The sequence below is a fragment of the Scyliorhinus canicula genome, chromosome 14, assembly GCF_902713615.1.
Source record: "Scyliorhinus canicula chromosome 14, sScyCan1.1, whole genome shotgun sequence".
Lineage (NCBI taxonomy): Eukaryota > Metazoa > Chordata > Chondrichthyes > Carcharhiniformes > Scyliorhinidae > Scyliorhinus > Scyliorhinus canicula.
The window spans coordinates 44,791,941-44,803,749 of record NC_052159.1 but is presented as its reverse complement, the minus strand read 5'-3'; positions in this window follow the sequence as shown (position 1 = coordinate 44,803,749).

Genomic DNA, 11,809 nt, shown 5'->3' with positions numbered 1-11,809 from the left:
AATATTATAATCTTGCTTCAAGTGTCCCATTTCAAACACTATTTGTAGTTCATAGATCTGCAAGGTCATTAACGTCCACCCTCTAGAGTATCAGAAGTACAGCTCGACTATCAGTCTTCGACAAGATTGCAGTTGGATTATCATATCATTTTCAGAAAGCTGAGGCTGTATATCTATATTGAACATGAAAGTTGCTATAGCTGTACATTTTACATCCTGTATTAATCTATAAGGTTTCTTCTTCGGCAGTCCCTCACATTAGGGCAGCATTTACTTCCAGTCCAGTTTGATGGGTTCTGAGGTGGCTGAGAAGTCCAATGTGTGATCTGCGGACTTTACCGTATACAAGTCAGATGGTGCTTGACGGGTCAGAGAGGTTTGTGCACTGTCTCTGGTGCTTCGGCTGCCTCTCTGCATACTCCCAACAAATTCACTCAATGTGTTCAGTGCCTCTCTGAATAAACCTTCACCATTTTGGTCAGTCAAAGGCCAGAGATTCCATGGGGCCGACAGTAATGGTTGTCTCTTCAGAGATGCTTTGAGGGCATCCATGGAGCATTTCTATTGTTCTCCTGGAAGTCTCCTGCTGCAAGTGTGTAGGCACGTAGGCTTGGCTGAAGACATTGCTGTTGGATTTTGGAGGATTTCGCGAAGGCACTGCTGATGGTGCTTTTCATAAAATCCCGACAGTGCAGGAGGGGGCCATCGGCTCATCGAGTCTGCACCGACTCTCTGAAAGAGCACCCTACCTAGGCCTATGCGCCACCTAACATTTAGGACACTAAAGGCAATAAAGGCCAGTCAGGGCAGCACGGTGACATAGTGGTTAGCATTGCTGCCTACGACACTGAGGACCCAGGTTCGAATCCCAGCCCTGGGTCACTGTCCGTGTGGAGTTTGTACATTCTCCCCGTGTCTGCGTGGGTTTCACCCCCACAACCCAAAGATGTGCAGGATAGGTAGATTGGCCATGCTAAAAAAATTGCCCCTTAATTGGAAAAAATAATTGGGTACTCTTAAAAAAAAAAAAAAAAAAAAATTTGGGCAGCACGGTAGCATGGTGGTTAGCATAAATGCTTCACAGCTCCAGGGTCCCAGGTTCGATTCCCGGCTGGGTCACTGTCTGTGCGGAGTCTGCACGTCCTCCCCGTGTGTGCGTGGGTTTCCTCCGGGTGCTCCGGTTTCCTCCCACAGTCCAAAGATGTGCGGGTTAGGTGGATTGGCCATGATAAATTGCCCATAGTGTCCTAAAAGTAAGGTTAAGGGGGGGTTGTTGGGTTACGGGTATAGGGTGGATACGTGGGTTTGAGTAGGGTGATCATGGCTCGGCACAACATCGAGGGCCGAAAGGCCTGTTCTGTGCTGTACTGTTCTATGTTCTATGTTCTAAATAAAGGCCAGTCCACCTAACCTGCACATCGTTGGACTGTGGAAGGAAACCGGAGCACCCAGAGGAAACCCCTGCAGACACAGGGAGAACGTGCAAGCTCCACACAGTCACCCAAGGTTGGAATTGAACCCGGGTCCCTGGCACCGTGAGGCAGTGGTGCTAACCGTTGTGCACCGTGCTGCCCCTTTTAATTGCTTTGAGGTGTATATTGTAAGTTGTCCATGTGTCTGATATATACAGGAGCATAGCTCTTCACAGAATGTCAGCAACAAAGCTTTATACAGCTCTTCCACATTAACTGCCCACTGATCTCAGATAGAGAGCCATTGTGTGACTCCTGCCAAATGAACATATTTTGACTATGAGAATCTGAGTTGATTATTAATTCTCCTGCATAAACTTTCCAAGCTATCCTAAGCATCAGCAATTACGAGTATTAATAATACCCAACAGACACATAGAGTGTGTGTCCTTTAAATGCTTTTTACTTGGTTGCCATTTTCATGACAATTACTTACAATACTGCTGTTAAGGATTTCTCAAAGATGACAACCAGTAATTTATCTCTGCTCATCTTATCGACAGCCCCATTAATGCATCAAGTCACCTGACTGTATAGGAATTCTGACACTTAAGTTCATTGAGTTTTGTTCCGTTGCAATGCAGTGTATTTAGAGTAATTGATGAAAGCTCTTATCCTTAGTTAGAGCCAAGGCAGTATGTAAAAGCATAAGTAACAAGAGTATTCACTGCAATTCACGTCGTCTTATCCTTTTAAAATTTCATAAAATAGTATTTTTGTGAGATACGTATGTTGAAATTGTATGCTCCATGTGGTGAATGTGATTCACACCGGATTATAACCTGTATATACATGTGTCTATATTGTAAGTGCAGTTGCACTACCTGACCACCAGGGGGAGTAGTTCTGGGAATACTCGAGAGTTGTACTGGGCTTCTCCCTTGGCTCCGCCCAGGACTCCTCCCCCGGGAGCTGCTGTATAAAGATCAGTGCCACAGAGTCAGCCGGCCAGTTCACCGAAAGTTCAACGGCTAACAGGCTGGCTCTGTTGTAAGTATATTAAAACCGCTATTCTAATCCTACAAGCACGTGTCCGTAGGATTGTTGGTTCCAACACTCCACCAAGTAGAAACTTATAAAATTCTAACAGGACTAGGCAGGGTAGATGTAAGAAGGATGTTCTCCGATGGTGGGGGTGTCCAGAGCCAAGGGTCACAGTCTGAGGATCAAAGGTAGACCATTTAGGACAGAGATGAGGAAGATATCTTTACCCAGAGAGTATTGAGCCTGTGGAATTTGTTACCACAGGACGTAGTTGACGGCAAAACATTGTATTGCATTGGGGCAAAGGGGATCAAAGGGTATGAGGGGAAATGCAGGATTTGGCTATTGAGTTAGATGATCAACCATGATCATAATGAATGCTGGAGCAGGCTGGAAGGGCCGAATGGCCTCTTCCTGCTCCTATTTTCTACATTTCTATGCTCAGATTCTGGGGGCTGGTTTAGCTCAGTTGACTGGACAGGTGGTTCATGGTACAGATAGAGGTCAATAACACAGGTTCAATTCCCATACTGGCTGAGGTTAGGCCCAACCTCGCTCCTTGCCTGAGATGTGGTGACCCTCAAGTTATATCATCATCAGTCAACTCTCCCCCTCAAAGAGGAAAGCAGCCCATGGCCACCTGGGACTGTGGGTACTTTGTAATTGTTTTCTTTTTAGTTACCTTGGTAGCACTCATCTCTCAGTCAGAAAGTTAACAGTCCAAACTCCATTTCAAGGTTTGGGCATGTAAACTCAATCAACGCTTCAAAGCAGAGAATACTGCATTTGCAGAAGTGGTATCTTTCAGATGAGATGTATAACTAAGGCCAAAGCAAAAATACTGGAAAGTCTCAGCAGGTCTGGCAGCGTTAGGAAGAGCTAAGGTTTCGAGTCCAGATGACCCTTTGTCAAAAGCTGTAAAACAGGCCCTGGTTGCCTTTCGGGTGGAGAAAAATATCCCATTGGACCATTTGAACAGGAGAAGAGAGCGTTCCAGGCATTCCGGCAAAGATTCCTTCTCCAATTGTCACCAGAAAAGATTATCTGGTCATTCATCTAATTTCCTGTTTTTGAGGATATTGCGCTCCATAAATCAGCTGCTGTGTTTGCCTACTTCACAGCCCATTGTGCCTGCACCGCCTCTCCAAATGAGAATTATGACTTAGTGCCATTCTCCGAGTCTATGCACATTGCTTCTATTCAAATAATCATCCAATGCCCTCTTGAATTCCTCAATCGAACCTGCCTCCACCACACTTCCAGGCAGTGCATTCCAGACCCAAAGTACTCACTGTTTGAAAATCTTGTTCTCATGTCGCATTTGCTTCTTTACAAATCACTGAGTGGGAACAGTTCCTCCCCACCTACCCTATCCAGCCCCCTCGTAATTTTGAACACCTCCATTGTCATTTGAGTGTCCCTTTAAGAAAGGTTTTGTTTTACCACATGGCTTGTAGCACGGCTTCAGTTATGTCATTTGTGGGTGGAGCTAGGCTGTGGCTGTCAGGTGAGAGGGGGTTTAGTGTTTGGGTTTCAGTTTTGGTTTGGATTGCAGAAGAGAAGTAGTGTTTCCCTGTTTTTATTTTAAAGCTATTCCAGTGAACTGAAAGCACATTGGGTGTGGCAAACTACCTTGGTAACTTTAAAGATAGAGTTGCTTTCCAGAAGGAGTTTTGAATCTGCTGGTTGAAGGCTGGATCAGAATCTCAGGGAAAGGTCCAGTCCCATTCAGTGAGATTACAGTGTGCTGGACCACGCCCTTGAAAGGGGTTTTGGTTTATTGGATTGTGTATTGAATTGGAACAGCTACTAAGGGGGATTCATAGAGTTATGTACATAGATTACTGTAGCTGTTGTGTGTTTTTTCATGTTTGTAATTGATATCAAATTCTTGATAACTGTTTTATATATGTTAACTACATTCTTATAATAAACATTGTTTTGATAAAAGCGCCTAGGAAGTCTGATGAATCACACCTGAAGTGAAGGATCTTATGCTCATCCTAGCCAAATTCAACATAAAAGTTATAGGTCAGGTGAGCTTCATAATACACTTTGGAGTTTCTAAGCCCTGGCCCATAATACTATCAAACCTCCTCTGAACCTTCTCCTCTCCAAGGAGAACAGTGCCGACTTTTCCAATCTATCCTCATAACTGAAGTTTCTCATCCCTGGAACCATTCTTGTAAAGCTCTTCTGCACTCTCTCCAATGCGTTCACATCTTTCTTTTAGTATGGCGCCCAGAATTATACATAATATTCCAGCTGAGGTCTAACTAGTGTCTTATACAAGTTCAGCATATTTTCCTTGCTCTAGTACTCAATGCCACTTTTAATATTTCTGTACCAGGTACCGTGACGGCACTTGTTCATGCTATCATAATGGTTGTGGACCATGATAGAGAGGCACGGTAGCACAGTGGTAAGCACTGTTGCTTCACAGCGCCACAGTCCCAGATTCGATTCCTGCTTGGGTCACTGTGCGGAGTCTGTACTTTCTCCCTGTGTCTGCATGGATTTTCTCCAGGCGCTCCAGTTTCCTCCAACAAGTCCCAAAAGACGTGCTTGTCAGGTGAATTGGACATTCTGAATTCTCCCTCAGTCTAACTGAACAGATGCCAGAATGTAGCGACTAGGGGCTTTTCACAGTAACGTCATTGCAGTGTTAATGGAAGCCTACTTGTGACTATAAAGATTATTATTATATTATTATTATAATAAAGCCCATGATAGTGTAGTTTTTATTAACTGCTCTCCACCTGTCCTGCCACCTTCAATGATCTATTTACATACACACATACACACACACGCCATACTAAAAGAAATATCCTTTGACCGATATGCTTTGTTTTCTATTATTCAGCCAATTTTGTAACAACGTTGCTCTTGTCCCTTTTACTCAATGAGGTATAGCTTTTTGCACAAGTCAGTTGTGTGGCACTGATCAAAGGCCTTTTGAAAGTCCATGTACACCACATCAACAGAATTACCCTCATCAACCTCTTCAACTTTGTTACCTCTTCAAAAAAACTCCAGCAAGTTAGTTAAACACAATTTCCCCGTTAGAAATCCATGCTGATTCTTCTTGATCAACCCACAGTTTCCCAAGTGACTACTAGTTATATGTAAAATAAATGTTTCTAGAAACATCCCACCACTGATGTTAAACTGACTGGTTTGTAATTGCTGGGCTTATCATATTGTCCTTTTTGAACTTTCAAAAGGTATTCATTAGATGTGAAGCCTTATTGGGATGTCACAAAGATATGATAAGACTCTCCATAAATGCCAGTTTTCTTTCCTTAGGTGACCCTCATCTAATGTGGTGAATGAAATATCAGCCCAGTGCCTGTGCAAAGGAATTGAATGCTGTGTAATTATTACATTGGGTGTATAGATATTTGGGCAGTTCCTGGCAGCATAATTCAAGGACAAGTATAGTTTCTACAACTGCTCTGAGTTTAAGTGCCGACTTTCACGTCATGAGTGAAATGAGAGGCAAACATTTCAATATTATTGGAACAGGGTATTTGCTATCTTCTTCTAATTGTCATTGGCGGCAAGGTGGCTCAGTGGCTAGCACTCCTGCCTCATAGCGCCAGGAACCCGGGTTCAATCCAGCCTTGGGTGACTGTGTGGAGTTTGTATGTTCTCCCCGTTGTCTGCGTGGGTTTCCTCCTGGTGCTCCGGTTTCCTCCCACAGTCCAAAAATGTATAGGTTAGGTGGATTGACCATGCTAAATTGTCCCTTAGTATCCAAAAGGTTAGGTGGGGTTACCGGAATAGGGTGGGGGCATGGGCCAAGATAGAGTGCACCTTCAGAGGGCCGGTGCTAACTCAATGGGCAGAATGGCCTCCTTCTACACTGTAGGGATTCTATGGTTCTATGAATAATGTGGGGTGTTTACTTGAAAATAAGACAATATATGTGCAATGTTAGCTGGGATACTTGTGGTTATTATGTCTGGCCTTAACTAGTGCTGCTGTAAACAAGTTCAGATTCACGGAACTGTTGCATCACATATCTCAGTCGTAGTGTTCAACAGCAGCTTATGATACCACCCTTAAAGATTCGTGGACATCATATCACAACAGTATTTAAACCATTTGCAATCAGATTAGCAGGCTGAACCTCATATCCTACAATCAAAAGAATTTTATATGGAAATCATTAACCCAAAGACTTACTTGATAGGTGATTTTGGTTACCCTGCAAACCAAGTCAAGCCAACAAAACTAGAAGTTTACATTCCTAATGAACAAGAAAATCAAGGTTCCTTTGCAATGAAGGCAGAATTGTTTCCAGAGAAACAAACTCAACACTCCACTTGATTGAGAAACTGTCACAGCAGATCTCCCCTAAATACTGTGATATGTAATTTACAACAATTTCAATTCCGTCCACCTGGCCTAAATTTGTGCAAGTTAAAGCTAACATTACAGGGGGGATTGATATCGCAAGGTAAAACATTTTTAAATTATGCAGTTGCTACCCAGGACTTAATCACAATTATTCAAATCTACGGAGGTCATATTTTAAAGGATCAGATGTCACTATTTTTATTCAGTTCAGTTTTTTTCAGTTGCTATGGTGTTTGAAATATCTGCAATTCAAGGCATTGTTTCAACCTAGCGCTTCCCTTCATTTCGTTAAAAGGTTCTCGTGCAACTGCATGAATTCAATTATCTGCAACACAATAGACTTTTGATGGATAACTTCATTCACAGACCAACACGAAGGTGGTTGCATAATTCGAAAATCAAGTTTGATTTAGCTTCAATGCCCATCAGTGGCAAGCATTTTGTTTAACTTGGTCTTGAGCAGTGTGAAATCAATGGAATCGTTCACCTGTCGCCCAATATTCAGTTCCATTCACTTCAATGGAATAAAGTGAGGGAGGTGAAAAAGGCAGCCGATCAATCCCACTTGCTTTGCGTTGCCAACACCTAGAAATTTCTATCCAACATATTTTTGCCGATTTTGGCATTTATTTTAAAAAGGTGAACTTTTGATGAACATCAAGTCAGCTTGATAATCGTAAAATTTAACAGCACAGAAGGAGACCATTCGGCCCATCATGTCTGCACCGGGCCCCAGAACTACCGAGCTCGTCCCATTCCTCAGCCCTATCTCCGTAGCCCTCAAATTCATCACTTTCAAATTCATATCCAGCTATCTTTTGAAACCTCCTATGGAATCTGTTTCTACCACTCTCCCAGGCAGTGCATTCCAAAAGGCAACAACGGTACCAGTGAAGAAGTTTTTCCTCATCACACTTGTTGTACCTTCTAAACCACAGTGTGTTCCCGTACCAGCCTCCCCGGACAGGCGCCAGAATGTGACGACGAGGGGCTTTTCACAGTAACTTCATTGAAGCCTACTCGTGACAATAAGCGATTTTCATTTCATTTCATTTCTTAACCCGTATATGGTGGACAAATGACAAAAGTCTGTTTCATGAAACATTTCAATATTTATTCGCTATAACACATTTGCTAAGAGTTATTCAATCACACACACATACAACACAAGTTAAACTACAAAGCTAGTACGCACAAGACCTCAGCTTAACTTCAAGTGACTGGTAAATATTGGGCAGATAAGGCCTTTATCTGTGACCCGCGGTCTTGTTGTTCTTGACGGTTGGTTGTTGGTCTTCTTCCCCTTGACTCTGGTCTTCCTTCTGCTAATGACGTGGATGGTCTTCTTCTTTGGCCGGTGAAGGGTCGCTGTTGTTGGTTGCTGCTGCAGACCGATTCTAAGATGGTGCTGCACCTTTTTTAACCTGCTTGGATTTTCGTGTCCTTTGGTGGGCGGTCTCTGGGTCATTGTTAATCAATTCATCAGGGCTCAATCACCCTGATCGATCAAGTCCAATCAGGGGCTGCCACATCGATTTTGGGGTGAGCATGCAGTGGCCATGCCTGGTAGTGTGATTAACAGGATAGACATAGACATAGAACATACAGTGCAGAAAGAGGCCATTCGGCCCATCGGGTCTGCACCGACCCATTTAAGCCCTCACTTCCACCCTATTCCCGTGACTAGTTCTATTGTTTCTGGGATGTACTGGAGATGGTCTTTTTCCTGGGTTGTTAAAAACATCTGAGCTGCAGTTTTTATGCATCTGCAAGCTGCAGCCTGTCTGTCCCTGGCTTTGACCATTTTCCCCAGCATTCTTTGCGGGAGGCCATTTTACATGGCCACACACTCCCGAGCTCTCTTGCTGACCATCTTGAAATTGGGACCCCTCGTTATTGACTTACCAACTAGTGGAAACTCATTGACTTACCAACTAGTGGAAATATTCCTCTTTACCCTGTTAAAATTATTCAGAATTTTGAATACTTCAATAAGGTCACCTCTTAATCTTCTCTGCTCCAAGGAGAATAAGCCCAATTTTGTTAATCTTTCCCTGTATATAAAATTCCTCATATCATTCCAGTGTATCTCCTCTGCACTCTCAGGCTTTAGGTGCCCAGAACTGAACACAATATTCCAAATGTGGTCTGGCCAATGATTTGTAGAGGTGTAGCTTCACTTCCTTGCTTTTATATTCTATGTCTCTATTTATAAACCCAAGGATCCTATAAGCCTTCTTAACAACTGTTTCAAATTGCCTGGCCACCTTATGGGAATTATATATTTGAGCCCCGTGGTCCCTCTGCTCCTGTACTCCCCTCAAAGTTCGACCATTGAGTCTGTATTGTCTCCCCAAGTTTCTTCCCCCAAAATAACGTGATGTTCAACATTTTAAAACACTTTTATCAGACTAAAATTCCAGTCTTCATGGTGATTGTTAAAGGTCTAGCTCTTCTGTGTGAAAAGATTGCCCCAGCCCATTTATAACAGCAGTTAACTGGAAAACAAAATCAAATTGTTGTTTAATACTGCCCTCTATAGTCACAATATCAACTTTTCAATTCCCTTGTAGCAATCTGACAAACCCCTGCAGTTAAATAAGCCTGGCCCAGTCTACAGGTCATAAAGCCACTTTAGTGATAATTATGCAGGATCTAAATTGTTAGAATAAAAAAATCTGCTATTTAGCAGGGAATTTACTGTCAATTGTACATTAAACCATAAACTGAAAACATTTCAGTTGCTCTAAGGAAATTGACTCACCAAAAATGACTGTTGACATTTAGAATTTACAACTACTGATACTGCCATCATTTCATGCAACATAGAATCTTATTAAATGAACCAGACAATCAAGATATACAGACCAGGACCGATTTGTCCTCAAAAAGCTGCAAAGAGGAGTTGGTTATAATTTACCCATTCCTCAATGGGAAAGAGAAACTTTACCATACCTGTCTGACTATGCATTTTAACAATCCTGACTCATTTTTTCCTTTGCAGATGTCTGGAACTACAAGTCCCAACAGGCCCTGGGAGTGTCCACACATGTGCGGACTGAGAACAGGTGGTGAGTGCAAAGTCCAGAGTTTGAAGTTCTTCAGCCTGAGGATAAGGACATGGTACATCCACGTTGAAAAGGTATGAAAGCTATACTCACAGGACCCGGGAGGTACATCAGAGAGGAAGCCCAGGCAGAGGGCAAGGAGAGGGAGAGGTCCCAGTTAAAGAAAGAGAAATGGAGGGGGTCAAGTGATGTAATCACGGGAACAGCTGTTTTCGCAGGCTCTGGCTCTGCTCATCTGTTAATCCTTTATTTTATCCTAGCACATATGTCTTTTTTGGCGATATATGTCTTGCACTATGTGGGCACCCCTTATCGTGTTTATAATGAAGATGAGTGGAGCCACAGCAGGGTGATGGGTGACTGGTTGATGCAAATTTGGGTGGAATGGTTAATTAAGTCCTCATTGAGATGGTGGATAGACCTCCAATTATAGTTAATCCTATCAGGTCTTTATTTTGTTTTTTGAATTTAAGAAACTGTGTTGGTCTCCTTCGATGGCCCAGGCAGATTATGCATCCTGGGTGGGACTGGGTTCCTTCTGACTAACATGCTGCTGCTGGTCCTCAACTGTTTAAACATGTGGATTCGTTGGTTCTGTCTTGGCCCGAGACTGGGGTTATGTTGTGGTGCGTGATATATATGTAACACCCTTTTAGAACTGGGGTTTTCACGTACTTTTGTTCTCCATTTTTTTTGAACGGGTGGGTGTAAAGAATTCATGATTGGTTCCTCCATGGTATCAGAGGAAAGGAGGTTGTGGTGCGTGATTGGTGCCTCTGGTACTGCTGGAGTTGAGTGAGATATACATTGATGTGCGTGCAAACATTGGGAAAAAAAGTTATCCTCAACTCTTGTGGCAATTGTGAGTCATCGCTGTGTGGGAAGGTGGACCATGTTTTCACAGCTTTATCCTGTTTCTCCCTTGTTCTCTGGTTGGGTTTATAGAGAGATAAAGTTATATCTAATGATTGTAGCGAGCTGTTCTCCTGTCTCACTCTCCATATTCATGTATGCTACACCTTTTTTTATACTTTCTGTGCTGTATCACTTGTGGTTTTATGTGTTGTTTGTCAAATGTAAAATCTGAATAAACACTTTTTTTTTTGAATGGGAAAGAAGCCATAGAGAGACCAACACTGGTAAGAACCACTGGCAAGACAAAAACGGAAAGAGGCTGCAAGTGGCAGATTTTAAGTAGTGAGTGCTCAAGAAAGATTAGAGAAGGCAGCAGAAGGCTGGTGATTTGGTGTCGTGGGCCACTGAGGGAAAGATAGCAGTAGTGTTCTGCACAGCATGACTGAATAACCAAAATTCAGGGGAACAAAATCTTGGGAGACAAGTTTGAGGCAGTCCAAGAAGAGAGCTTTGAAAGGGAAGAGTAAAGATTTGCAATTCCTCATAAGGGAGGCAGGGTTTTAATGAACAGTGAACACTGACATCTGGCTGGGTTGCTGAGAAATCCGTTGACCTGACTTGGTTGCATCTGCCATTTATTGTGCAGTGTTGTGTATTCAACTACTTTGCCTGGATCTCAAACTTGGTTTACTTTAAACAAAAAGATATTGGTAGCTAACTCAACTGGACCAAAAACATGGTTTAGGGGGTGGGGAGGCCTGAGCGCCAGGAAAATAACAAACACTTCAAAGCCAGTCCAAATCTCTGCTTATAGACAGGCTGAAAAGCAGTTGTAAAATAAAAATGTATGCTTTTATATTTCAAAATCACAGGACAGCCCAAAGCACATTGCAATCAGATATTTAAAGTACTTCTGAAGTGTAGTCACTGTTATAATTTAGGAAATGTGGCAACCAGTTTGTGGTCAGTAAGCTCCCAAAAACATCAAAAGAACGTTTTTGTTGATTGAGGAATAGAAGAATAAATATCAGACAGAATAAATATAATTTGCACTTCAAAATGGACTGT